The sequence below is a fragment of the Monodelphis domestica genome, chromosome 1 (genome assembly GCF_027887165.1).
Source record: "Monodelphis domestica isolate mMonDom1 chromosome 1, mMonDom1.pri, whole genome shotgun sequence".
In the NCBI taxonomy this organism is placed as follows: Eukaryota; Metazoa; Chordata; class Mammalia; order Didelphimorphia; family Didelphidae; genus Monodelphis; species Monodelphis domestica.
The window spans coordinates 431,748,458-431,763,449 of record NC_077227.1 but is presented as its reverse complement, the minus strand read 5'-3'; positions in this window follow the sequence as shown (position 1 = coordinate 431,763,449).

The window sequence follows — 14,992 nt, the reverse complement described above, 5'->3', positions numbered from 1 at the left end:
CATGTAACCTACACTGACAGGTTGCAAAGAAACTTGGGCAAAAAAGACTGTAGCCAGAGACTAGAGCATTAGGGAGTGGTCTACATACAATGGATACTAAAAGGATGGTCCTTGCACAGGTGTTGGTCTTCTTAGGAATGGATTTCTGATATAATGGGGGGAACTTCTAAGACTAAAAGATACTTAACATATGATTAGGTCTATAGTCCCACCTGGACTGGGATCCTTAAGTACCTTAAAGTCCATTGTTCAGTCTGAAAGGGCTGAGTCTGGGATTTTCCTCCCGGTGAATTCTCAGGGCCAGGGGCAGAATTGGGGTTTCCAGATTTCAAGTTGACAGACCCTATAGAGTCTATAGGTCCTCAGTAGGTCCCCAAACTATGGCCTGTGGGCCACATGTGGCCCCCTGAGGCCATTTATTTGGCCCCCACCACAATTCCGGAAGGGGCATCTCTTTCATTGGTGGTCAGTGAGAGGAGCACAGTATGCTTTTGCATCCTGTGTTCCTGGAGTACTGTATGTGGAGGTGAGGGAGGCCTGAGCAGGAAACTGCCTGGCCTTGGAAGTTCAGAACATCTGTAAGCAGACCCCCAATGGAAAACAAAAACATGTCAAGGTCCCAGCAGCAGTATGTACCAGATAAGAACTTAGGGGCCAAGCAGACCCCCAGGGGAAAACATAAACATGTCAAAGTTCCAACAATAGTATGTACCAGATAAGGACTTGGAGGCCATACATGCTGGTGGGTATATAAACATCTGCATTCACGAGCTACAGTTGGAACTCCTGTGCTGAGCTCCCCTTGTGCGCACCAGATCAATAAATGACTCTTTTGCTTAATTGCATTGTCTACTGGTCTTCCTTGGTGGTTGGCGACAACCTGGACCCTAACAGAGGCACCGCAAAGCATGGTGTCACTCACATACAGTACTACTTCCAGTGACATAATCCTTTGCGTAGCACCTTGTTCTGAGAGTAACTGAATGAGAACACGAGATGCCACACAAAGGACTATGTGACTGCACAATGGAAGACATCAGCATGGTGAGCGGGGATCTGGGGGAGGGAATTTCACAATGTGTATGCTGCTGCCCAATATAGTGGTGGCAATGATGGGCCTGTGCAAGATGTGACAGACCCATCATAACCAGCACTTCAACCTCCACTATCCCAGATAGCAGTATACAAATTTGTTCATAGTTTGTTTGTTTGTTTTTTTTATAGTCCAGCCCTCCAATGATCTGAGGGACAGTAAACTGGACCCCTGTGTATAGACAAAAGGGAATCATAGGTGTGATGAGGAGGGATGTGACAGTGCCAGAACTCTGTTTTGAACTGTCACACCATTGTTTGTGGTGTATGGATTGGAGAGTGAAGAGACTGGAAACAGAAGATGAGTTAGGGGGCTATTACAAAAGAAGAGGTGAGCAGCTATGAGAGCCTAAATAAGGGTTATAAGCATGTGCTTAGAGAGAATGTGATAGATGAAAGAAATATTTTGGAAGTTGCAGACAATTTTGAGTTTGCAAACATGGGTATCTAGAAGAATGGTGGCTCCATTGACAAAATAGGGGAAATTAAAGAGTGCTGCATTTGGACAAAATATAATGAGTTGTTCTTTAGATAGGTTAAGTATGAGATGCTTTTAAGACATCCAGGTCAAGTATTCTCTAAATAGTTGGAGAGTAAGAATGAGAGGGTCAATCTACATTTGTAGATTTGGGAGTCATTTACATAGAGATACTAATTGAATTCATGGAATATGCTAAAACTAAGAGAGAATAGGATAAACCCAGGACAGAACCTCAATATACTTCACCAGTTAGGATGCAAGACATAGATAATGATCTAGCAAAGAAGATAAAGAAGAAACATTTAGATAATTGAAAGGAAAAGGGAACAGATATAGTCATATCTGTGATTTAGAATTTCAATTTGGCAGCTATATGAAGAATAGATTGGATAGAGAGAATAATACATACTGCTTCATAATCTCCTATGTTTCTATGCTCATTACATCCCTTGTTTCCTTCAAAGTTTATCACAAGGGCCACCAAAACCAGGAAGTCTATGGTGATCCTCCAAATACCAGTGCTATTCCCTTAAGCATGCTACTTCACAACTCTGATAATATAAATCATCTTGTATATGCTTTTACATTTTTAATTTTTTTTGCATGAATTTTGTCTTCACTAATAGAATTCAAGCACTTTAAAGGTTTAATTTTGTATTCCTAGTTCTTATCACAGTGCCTGGCTCCCCAACCCCAAAATGGTTACTTTATAAATGCTTGTTAGATTGAATTTAATTGAACTATATAAAATGTGAGTTATTATCAGTTGTAATTTTTAAATAGGCTACATAAAAGGAGCAATATAGTAATTTCTACAAAAATATATATTTATTTGAGAATATATAAAAATAAGAGGAAGATTATGCAGAAAAAATAGAAAATATCATTAGTTCAAGAAAAAATAAAGGAAGAAACAGAAGTGATGTGAGGAAAAATAACTTCCAGAAAGAGGCAATAGATGACTTCATGAATTAGATCATCAAAGAACCATGGAGATATTTTCTGTCAGTGGTGAGGACGTGAAACATCAGTATACCTTCTGGAGTCTGTTGACTGCCAAAATCAGAACACTTAACAAATTATTGACTGGTCTTAATGATCACTTCAAAATTTAAAAGAAAAAAATGTCAATATGAGAAATGGTCGTTCTGTACTCAGTTCTGACTGAGATCTTTAAAAAACCATGGTGAAAAAAGAGATTCTGCAGGTTTCACAGGACTGAAGCCAGGCAAATGTGATTTTAAAGAAAGGGAAGATCATATCATCAAACTACATGTAGGTGAGCTTTAACTACTAACAATGTTTTTAAATGGATTGTTTGAAAATCAAAAGACAATTGATAAACCTTTTAAAAAGGAAGCAGCGATCAATAAGAGATAGCATGGCTTAACCAAGATCAAGTTATGCCAATCTGGAACTATGCCCAAAGGGCACTAAAAGACTGTCTGCTCTTTGATCCAGCCATAGCACTGCTGGGTTTATACCCCAAAGAGATCATAAGGAAAAAGACTTGTGTATGAATATTCATAGCTGCGCTCTTTGTGGTGGCCAAAAATTGGAAAATGAGGGGATGCCCTTCAATTGGGGAATGGCTGAACAAATTGTGGTACATGTTGGTGATGGAATACTATTGTGCTAAAAGGAATAATAAAGAGGAGGAATTCCATGGGGACTGGAACAACCTCCAGGAAATGAAGCAGAGTGAAAGGAGCAGAACCAGGAGAACATTGTACACAGAGACTGATACACTGTGGTACAATCGAAGGTAATGGACTTCCTCATTAGTGGCAATGCAGTGTTACTGAACATCTTGGAGGGAACTATGAGAAAAAATGCTATCCACTGTTAGGGTCCGAGTTGCAGACCACCCAAGGAGCACACGAAGACAATGCAATTCAAGCAAGGGAAAGCCTTTATTACTAGCACACTATCACTAGAATGCTAGGGGAAAGCTCAGCAAAGCAGTTCCGTCCTCCCAGAGTTGGGACCCTACATATATACTACACAATATTACTTAACCTGGATGATTGTTTAAACCCCAGAGAATTTTATGGCTAGTTATTTTGCTGAAATGTTGCAACAGTCCTAAAACACCCTGCGGTCAGCTATCTGCTGAACTGGGCAGCATAGCTGGAGGATGTGTTTATCAGATGGGTTGGAGGTCCTGTGCCCTTTTTCCTTTACTTCATTCCTCACTTTTTTCAGGGACCATCATGAGGAATCATCCTCATGGGAAAGGCCTCATCACGGGGGAACCCTCTTCTGTATCAATGAGTAGATATTGCTGTACTGAACCAAGAGGGTAAGGATATGAGGTCCAAAGATTAAGAGGAGGAGAAGTACTAGGAGGGGGCCTACAAATGTTGAGATCAAAGTAGTGAGCCAGGGGGATGTCTGAAAAACTTGCTGGTACCACTCCTGAGATTGAGACAGAGCCAGGTCACAGGAACTTAGGCTCTTCTGAAGTTCTGCCAGGAACTCTCCAATATGGTCTGTGTAGAAGCAACACTCCTCACAAAGGGCAGCACAGAGAATAGATCTAGCCCTCTCCAATTAAGACCTTTGAGTCTATGGAGTCTTTAGCTACACAGGGGGTCAAACCTGAGGATGTGCATAATCATGGGGCACCTTCGAATGGGAGAAGGTATTTACTGTTGCTAGGAGTCACGAGGATGTAAGGGAGCAAAGGAATTTCCCTGACAATAGTCAGCCCGAGTTTCTTGGGGTACAATGCCCATGTCATCTCCCCCCTCTCCTAATATGTAAGGGAAAAGGGATGGTGGTCTCTGTGTTCTGTAACTTCTTCACAGCTGAGAATGGGCATAGAGTATACCCTGCCTATGTTAGGAGAGAGAGGTATTGACTGTAGGCCATGTCCAGAGGGTCAGGCTGGGATGGTTGCCGAGGTTATGGTGGCATCTACCATCTGGGTGACTCCCATGAGTGCTTATACCTTAGAAGCAACTAGAGAGATGACAGGGTTACAAATACAAGGTCCATATATCCCACAGGGGAGTAGACAAAACTGGAGTGGTTGCTAATCTCCTTAAGTCCTCAGATCTTGGATACACCTCAGAGGCACTGACACCTTGGGCTAGAGGCCTGGGGTTCTCTCCACTTTGGGGGTGCTTCATACAGACCCAACAGTTAGAGGGACCCACTTTGGCTCCTGCTTCCCCAAGCTGAATCAAAGAATTATATGTCCGGCTGGCTGGGTATGCATGATTTAAAACATAGAAGAAGACCCAAAATTTAAGGAAAGAAATAGTTATGGCCAGGTAGTTAAAGACTAAAGTAAAAGGGGTTAAGAAATCAGGGAAGGAAAGGCTGTGGGCACAGGGTCTTAGGGACATGTCCTCAGTCAGTGCCTGGGTCCTAGGTAGCTGGGAATCTGGGCAAACACTAGAACAACAGATAGAAACAGAGATTACACATTTGCATTTGGGTATCTTAGCCAACAGACTTCTTCAGAAATCATCTTCTGACAGGAATAGATCCCTTTAGGAAATCAGATTCCTGAGTTATTTGCAGAGCTGGTATGTGATGTCCTTTTGCAAAATACTCATTAACTATAACCTCTATAAACACTGGAGTAACAACATTTTACAGATGTATTCCTTTACCTCAGATTCTGGGGGAAATTTGAGAAAGCTTTGAGCTATATTTCCAAGCTCAAGATCCAAACTTCAGCTGTGGTAAAATTAAGGCTGCAAATACAAACCATCTATGAATAAACTTCACCTACTTCTCAAAGTATGTTCCCTAAAAGTTTGAGAATGCTCAATTATTAACCTAATAGGTTGTTTGGGGAAATGGAAACTTTAATTTTCCAATTTGTATTATGTGCTGATTATGGGAATGTCACAAAGGAAGAAGGGCCAGAAGGGAAAATATCTCCTCATGTCACAAAGTGACATGTGAGTGACTTCTTGTACCAAGCAAGGCTGTCACTGCCATTATTGTTTCACTTGATTAGCAGCCTAGATGGTCAGGAAAGTCCAGTCCAAGGTGAACTTTGGGTTGCCCTCTCTAACCATCCTAGGACTTTCTTTCTCCTTAGAGCACTTGCCTTTGGATCCCAGGAGCCTTCTGTTTTCCTTAAAGGACAAGTCTGATCCATACAGCTCAGAGAAATTCTGCTCATCAGCAGTCCAGAAACAAATTTCCATACCCTCAAACAAGCTTTTCTGACCATTTGCCCTCTCTAAGGATTCCCTAAAGCCTATGAGTCTACATAGCAATTATTCTTGCATGTTTTGGCAATAATTAATTTATCACAATTTAGTCATAAAACCTGAACAGGAATGTTGAACTCATTAGCTCTACAGTAAACACAAATCAGGGCCAGATCAAATCCTGACCTCAGGCCATCCGAAGGAACTAAGACAAGATCAGTCAGGTATCTCTCTAAGGAATTTTTATGGACTTTAGATCAAAGTCCCTTCCTTCCAAATTCAAATCCAACACAACATCCCACCTTCTCTGACTAACTCATATCAAACAAACATTGGTGGTATCACTTCAGTTCCTAATCGATAACCCAAATGAATTCTGATTTAAACATCATTGAAACACTATCTTTAGCATAGTGCTCATCCATTATAAATTTCAGTTCATAGTACAAATTGGTAAACTGAGGTAACCACTGAGTATTGAACAAAATCTGTGGCACAGGTTTGCAATGAGCTTTTGTTTACATGCAAACAATACTTAAAATATATATATTTTAGCAGCAACTCCCATAACAGTTGTAAAATTCTGAGCAAGCATGTTTCACATATATGCCATTTTCAACATCCTACCCACTCTTTGACTACTGTTTGCAACATATATCCTTATACAGATCAAAAAATGTAATTAAAATATCAACCAACAAATCCCCAAAACTCGTGTGAGGTAACATCAATTACATATCACCCAACTCATTTTATCACTCTGGACATGGAATGTTTGCATTAATATCCCACAGCTTCAAGAAAGCATTTTGGTCAGGCAGGGCTGACAACGTTCACTTGCTGGAGCACCTTAAAACCTCCAAAATGTACAATTAAAATGTACTCATCTTTAAGTTCTATCACACAGTGATTGTCAACCTTTTGAGGTCCTTATTTCAGTCCCTAAGTATCAGTGTGGAATAATTATAAGCACTTCTTTCTCCTTCCTGTGAGCAAGGAAGGTGTTAATAGCTTCTGAACAATTGATCCAAAGGTTGCTTGGCTTGATTTAGATTTTATTACTTAGCAACCTTGTCCCATCCATCTTTAACCAGTGAGTTTACTATAATTTAAAAATTTGAATGTATCAAACCCCTTTTCATAATAACTTACTCTCAATGGATTTCAGTTTGAACTCTACAACTTCCAAATAATTCTGATAAAGTCCTTTAGCAATGTTTCAGTGTAACCAAACTGAAGTGCAAAGCAATTTCCTGTACTTCTCTCAAACCTGTCCAAAGTAGAATAGAACCTTCAATTTAGTTTTCTTTTAACTCAAAATATTGCTACATTGCTAATTACATTCCATCAATATTATTCCAATTATATCTATTTCATACCAGAATTCATAGTATCAGTTAGTATCTCTATTCATTACTATTATTGAAGTGGAGCATTTCATAAAATGAATCCAGACACTCCCAAAATTCAAGTATTAACTTATATAGACAGGTTATAAGACATAAAGTTATTTCCTTTCACATACAGGTTCTTACTTGGCAATCAAGCAAACCTTATCACAGGCATAGTTATGCATAGAGGTCAGTGATGAGTGGACAATCCTTAGGTTTGTCCTCAGGGGTTAGTTACTTTCATATGTACTTAATCACTTCTCCCTAGTTAGCTACTATTACCTGACATTCCACCCTGACCTCTTTGATATTCCTGAAATTCCTTTTGTTTCCCCACCCTCCTAATTCTTATCCTTTGGCTAATTATAGTCCATTCTGTGGCCTGCCTACCTGCTTGACCTCCTTGGGGGGAAGGGGACTGGGTTTGTTTCCTAAGAAGAATGTAGGAAGGGATAGATCTGCTTTATCTAATTCAATTTAATTGTCTTCTCTTATTGTGAGACTACTTCATTATTTCTTCTGGCTTCTCTTCTTTACCATTATTGTAAGTAGAGGAAAGGCACTATACTGTATTTAATCCTCATGACAAGCCCTCTTGATTCAGGGCTGGTTTAAATTTGTCTTAAGGACATACAGTTTGCATATCATAAGCCCTTAACCTTTTTAGGTGGAACAAATATAATACAAATGCACACATAATTTATATCTGAATACAAGTTCATCTCTAGATCACAAATTCCTTTCTATGCATTTTAAAATATTTCATATAACCTTAGTCAAAGAAAATACCATTTAGCTCAGTACTAGTATTATTAAATCCTATGCACAGATTAACCACTTTGAAAACTTCTTGTGTTACATGATTTCTAGTTCTTACAGCACATGCATTAAAATGAAACTGAATTGAAAGATTCCCAATTTTAAATCCTAGAATAAGTTCTCAACAACATAACAGTTTCTTCTGGACGACTTTTGCATCTATAGAGTAGCCAGTACAATTTCTGTCCTCATAGAATAAAACATTTCTTCTCTGTGTCAGGCAATCACATTTGGACAATTCTCAAAAATTCACTGAAACCATTATGCATTGCAAGATCTAACAAAACAACCCTCTAAACATGAGGCTTTTTTTTCTGAATAAAATCTGACTAACATTTCACATGTACTGACAAACAGTAATCACAATATATTACATTTGTACCATATCAAAATCATTAGCAATCCCCCCAAGTTGAGAATTAATTTTAAATGAAAATTGCTAACAGTAGAGTAAAAAAATCTCCCTTTTCTGCTCAGAATTTCTCTCTTTCACTCCTTTGGGGTTCCATCCAAGGGAAGAAAGAGGGAAATATCATTGAACAGGTATTTGCTTTTGTCCTCTGCTAAGGATTTTTGACAGTGGAAAGTTCAAGCTTACAACTCCACCCTTCTTCTTCTTCTTCTTCTTTTTTTTTTTTACATAGAGATGAGACTGTGACAAAGACAAAGATAAACAGTAACATACAAAGCTGTGACAAGCATGCTTTGAGAGAGAAAAAATAGGTGTTTTTAGGATCCATTCTTAAAAAAATATTGCAGGGAGAAAAATTCATTAAAACAGTTTCAGCATACTTGGGGAAGCTGTGATGAGCTAAGCCATCCAATTGGCTGAGCTGACTTTCTTGTTCCCTATCTCTCTCTGATCTGATCTTATCAAAAACTGACTCTTTTTGACTGAGATTTCTTAACAAAATGCTCTTGGAGTATCTGGCAAATTGAGTTGGAGGTGGGCTATTCCTGAGGCTTGCTGGTTTTTTCAAGGAAGGAACTTTTAAATCTCCTCCTATTCAGACTCTCTCTCCTGCTTAGGAGCTTGCTGCCAGAGCAGGCACAGCCCCTCCCCCATAACCTACCCCATTGAGATGCAGGTGGGGAAGTGGAGGAACAGCCACTACATTCCCTGCTTTACCTTCATTCCCAATTTATGGGCACGGGCTTTGAAGTCCAGATAATGGCTCAGAACCAAGTCCAGGGGGACTGACTGCCCCTGGCCCATGACTGGGATGGAGGAAAGGATCAAGGGCAAAAAAAAAGAAGAGGAAGAGAGCAAGACAGAGAAGTGTTAGGCAGAGTGCCAAACAGAGGATTTTTCTGTGGCTCAATAACAAAGAGAACAAGACAGACAAACAGACAAACAGACAAATGAAGAATTCTCCTTCAACTCCCTCCTTTTACTTGTCCTGTGCCTGCAGTGCACAGTGCCCATTCACTTAATCTGTGCCCTAGTGCGTCCACTACGGGATTTACCTTGTCGGGGACTTAAACCCCAGTCTCAGGGACTTGAACCCTGGACCACCAGAGACTTGAACTCTGGTGCCCCCGACACAATGTCGGGGCAAAGGGACTCAAACCCCCTCATGTTCCAAATGAGATTTCAATGCACAGGACAATTCTCCCCACCCATCTCACCGCAATCACTTCCCACCTTTCCCAATCTGATTCCTCATGGAAAAACAGGAAATGCAGATACTTGGTGGTCCATTCTCAGAAACAAGTGAGGATTAGGACTTTTCCCTGGGGGCTTGGCATAGGACAACCCCTACAATCCAGGGGTATGGGATCTCTTGTCCACTAAGCCTTATGTCCAACCAGAGTCCAAATCCCCCTATACACATTCATACAACCATTCCCACTTCCCCAGTCTCGCCTCTTAAGAATTGTCACAGGACCTGGAAAAAGAGCTTCCCTTGTCAGGGTGGTTCTCAGGGAGTCACAGGGATGAGCCCCCAAATGTTAGGGTCCAAGTTGCAGACCACCCAAGGAGCACACGAAGACAGTGCAATTCAAGCAAGGGAAAGCCTTTATTACTAGCACACTATCACTAGAATGCTAGGGGAAAGCTCAGCAAAGCAGTTCCGTCCTCCCAGAGTTGGGACCCTACATATATACTTCACAATATTACTTAACCTGGATGATTGTTTAAAACGGAGAGCATTTTATGGCTAGTTATTTCGCTGAAATGTTGCAACAATCCTAAAACACCCTGCGGTCAGCTATCTGCTGAACTGGGCAGCATAGCTGGAGGATGTGTTTATCAGATGGGTTGGAGGTCCTGTGCCCTTTTTCCTTTACTTCACCACATTCAGAGGAAAAACTGTGGGAGTAGAAACACAGAAGAAAAACAACTACTTGAATACATGGGTTCAAGGGGATATGGTTGGGGATGTGGCCTCTAAATGAATATCCTGATGCAAACACCAACAACATGGAAATAGCTTCTGATCAAGGGCACATGTAATACCCAGTGAAATTGCACGTGGGCTATGGGAAGGGTGGGGAAGGGGAGGGAGGGATAGAATATGATTCTTGTAACCAAGGAATAATGTTCTAAATTGACTAAATAAAATTAAAAATAAAGATCAAGTTATGTCACATTAAACTCACTTCCTCATTTTACATTTCTTATATTTCTAAACTGGTTGCTAAGTGGAATGTTAAAAATATAATATACCCAGATTTTTAGAAAACATTTGAAAAAACCTCTCACTATTCCAAGAATGAAATCTAGAGACATGAGGTAAATTGCAAGTTATGCAGATGTGTATCTGATTAAATGAATGGATTCAAATTAAAAAGTGAAGAATTGGCCAGTGTTAGCCTGAAGGGAAGTTTTTACTCTAATACACATTAATCCATATATTTTCTTTTTAAAAATCAATCACTTGGATCTAGGTATGCTTATCAATTTTGTAGAGACATAAAGCCTTCCAAGACAGATATATTAAATGATAAAGATATGTTCCAAAATATATTTCTTAAGAAAAAAATTTGAACTAGATCTTCAAGATGAAACTTAATCAGGATAAATTAAAGGCCTGCACTTGAATTCAGAAATTTTGATGAAGCAAAAGCTAAAGTGGAGAAATTTTGCATAAACAAGACCTGGATATTTAAGTAAATTTCAAGGCAAATAGAAATCAATAATATGAAATGGAAGTGCAAAAAATGAGGTGTATTTAAACAACAGGAGAAAAAATTTCGATGGGGCAGTATAGTTTTATGTAGGCATCCAAAAGACTCTCTTGTGGAAGAGGCAGTATACCTACTCTGCTTCTCTGTAAGAGGCAAAATTAGAAACAACAGGGATATTTCCATAGGTAAAGACTTTGGATAAGTATAAGAAAAAGACATAATTTTTCAAACTGACTAAAGTGGAACAGAATGTTTCAGAAGATTAGTGTGTTTGCTATTACCAATGATCTTCAAGAAGGAATTGATAGTTTCTCAAAAATGTTACTACAGAGAATATGATCTTAGGTGAAGGTGAAGTAAGAAGATCTCTGAGATGCAATTCACCTCAGATTGTTCTGTCTAGTTCTGGTTCAGATTCCAAGGAGTAGACACACATGGTAATGCAACACACAAGAGGTACTTTATTCAAGCTATAGCTTGGGCCTCCACAAACAGTGGAAGACCCCGAGTCTTTCCTAGTCCTGGCTTATATAGAGGGGATAGGGATGTGGGGTTGTTCTGAAACCCAGGCACCAAAAGGGAAAACACATCAATCTTAGTCTCTGCTACCCTGATGTTTCTCTTTAAACCTGAAGTTCTGAGATAACATATCCATATGGTACTACAAAAATAAGGACATGTCAATCTTAGTTCTTGGGATAAGGGATCCATTAGGGGGTCATCTGGAGGGCAAGTTCCTGTGATATCAGTCTGTTTTTTCATTCCCCACTTCTTTTTAGGGAAATGAGAAATCTTCCTCATTCAACTGTATATTCAGTAGGAGTCAGTTTGATATTGCTGGTGAAGGACTTCTGCTGGACAGTATTAATGTAATCCTTGACAAAGGCTACTAGGCAATTAACTAGCCCCATATGATTAGCATAAAAGCAAATAATCATTAGGCTAGGAGCCATGAGGATGCAAGGGAGAAGAAGAATTTCCCTGATAAAAGTTTGCCTGAGTTTCTGGGGGTACAATGCCCATGTCATCTCCCCCTCTCCAAATATCTAAGGGAAAGGGGGAGATGGTCTCAGTATTCTGTAGCTTCTTCAGAGCTGAGAATGGCTGTAGAGCTGTCCCTGCCTATGGTCAGGAGAGAGGTATTGGCTGTAGTCAATGTCCAGAGCTTTAGGCTGGAATAGTTGCCAAGGTTACAGTGGTATCTGAGTGACTCCCAGAAGTTCTACTACCCTAGAAGCATCTAGAGCAATGACAAGGTTACAATGCAAGGTTCACATATCCCACAGGGGAGTAGCCAAAACTTGAACAGGGAGGTAAAGGCTGAAGGCACAGGGTATTTAGGGGTATGTCCTTAGTGAATGCCTAGGTCCTAGGTAGGTGGGGACCTGCTTGGAGATCTGAAGGATGATGTCCAGCCACTGCTTCCCCTGATTGGCAGACAGGTCACAAGGGGGAGAGTCAGACCCTAAGATTGAACTGTATAAACCAGGACTGGGGCAAAAACTAGAACACCAGATAGAAACAGAGAAAATTAGTACAATAGTAATTGATATTACACATTTGCATTTGGATATCTTAGCCATCAGACTTCATCTTCAGAAATTATCTTCTGACAGGAATAGATCCCTTTAGGAAATCAGATTCCTGAGTTGTTTGCAGAGTTGGTATGTGATGTCTCTGTTAAAGAATATCCTTTTGCAAAGTACACATTAACTAGAAACATCTATTAACACTTGAGTAACAATATTTTACAGATGAATTTCTTGACCCCAGATTCTGGGAGAAATTCAAGAAATCTTTGAGCTATATATTCAAGCTCAAGATCCAAACTTCAACTGTAGCAAATTAAGGCTACAAATACAAGCCATCTATTAATAAACTTCACCTAGTTTCAAAGTATGTTCCCTAACAATTTAAGAATTTCCAATTATTAACCTAATAGGTTGTTTGAGGAAATGGAAACTTTAATTTTAAAATTTGCATTATGTGCTGATTATGGGAATTTGTCACAAAGGAAAAGGCCAACAGGGAAAATATTTCCTCATGTCCCAAAGGACACATAGTGAGGGTTTCACATACAAGTCAAAGCTATCACTGGCTCTTATCATCATTGTATCACTCAAGGATTAACAGCCTAGATGATCAGAAAAGGTCCATTTGCAGGTGAGACCAGAATATGCCTCTGTAACCATCCCAGGACATTTTCTGTCCTTTGTGTATTTTGTCACCATTAGATCCCAGAAGCCTTCTTTTTCCTTAAAAGACAAGTCTCACCCATTTCAACAGAGAGAAATTCTGCTTATCAGCAGTCCATAAACAAATTTCCATACCCTCAAACAAGCCGTTCATATCCCTACAAGGCTGATCACTCACTTATTCTTACCTATTTTGGCAATAATTTACATATCACTCTTTAGACACAAAACCTGAAATAAAGAACATGAGTGCTCAATCGAGTAGCTCCATAGTAATATAAATCAGGGCTGTATCATTTCTTGGACATAGGCCATCTAAAAGACTAAGACAAGGCCATACAGGAATCACTTCAGGGAAACTGTCCAGAGAAATTAAAGAATCAAATGTGATTTTCCAACTAATTCTAGAAATTATCCTTAGGTCAGGGATCCAATTACAAGAGTAGAACATCTATCTGTTCTCTTTCACCTCCCTATTTGTCTCCTCCCTCTCTCTCTCTCTCTCTCTCTCTCTCTCTCTCTCTCTCTCTCTCTCTCTTCCTTCAAAACCCTCTGCTTAAAAAGCAGAGCAAGATTTCCATTCTTCCTTCTCTTGGTATCACTTCAATTGCTAATTGGTAACCCAAAAGAATTCTGATTTAAAGGATTACATCATTTAAACAGTGTATCTTTAGCATAGTGCTTATCAATTATAAATTTCTTGTCATTTTAGCAGCAAGTCACATAATAATCATAAAATTCTGAGCAAGCATTTTTTACATATATGCCATTTTTAACATCCTACCTACTCCTTGGTTACTGTTTGCAACATATATCTTTATACAGATCAAAATGTAATCAAAATATCATCCAACATATTCCCAAAGTTCGTGTGAGGTAACTTATCAATTACATATCACTCAACACATTTTATCATTCTGGACATGGAAATTTTGCATTAAGATTCCACAGTTTCAAATAAGCTTCTTGGTCAGACAGGGTTGGCAATGTTTGCTTGCTTGAGCATCATAAAATTTCTGAAATATACAATTAAAATATGCTCATCTTTAAGTTCTATCACACAATGGTTGTCAACTCTTTGAGGTCTCTATTTCAGTCCCTAAATATCAGTGTGGAACAATTATAAGCATTTCTTTCTCCTTCCTGTGTGCAAGGAAGGGATTAATAGCTTCTGAGCAATTTATTCTAAGGCTGTTTGACTCAATTTAGATTTTATTACTTAACAGCCTTGCCCCATCCTTCTTTAACCAGTGAGCTTACTCTAATTTAAAATGTTGAATGCATCAAACCCCCTTCATAATAATTTATTCTCAGTAGATTTCAGTTTGAACTCCACACTTCCAAAAATTAAGTCCTTTAGCAATGTTTCAGTGTGTAACCAAACTGAAGTTCATAGGATTTACCTGTACTCCTCTCAAACTTCTGTCTAAAGTAGAATAAAACCTCCAGTTTAGTCTTTTTTAGCTCAAAACATTGCTACCCACCTGATTAAATTCCATCAACATTATTCCAATTCATAATTTGTTGTTATCTATTTCACACTAGAATTCATAGTATCAACTAGTATCTCTATCCATTACTCTTATGTCTTTTGGCTCATCTTCTTTACAATTATTGTAAGTAGAGGAAAGGTACTGTACTGAAATGTATTTAATCCTCATGACAAGCCCTTCTTGATTTCAGGACTGGTCAAATTTGTCTTGTTAA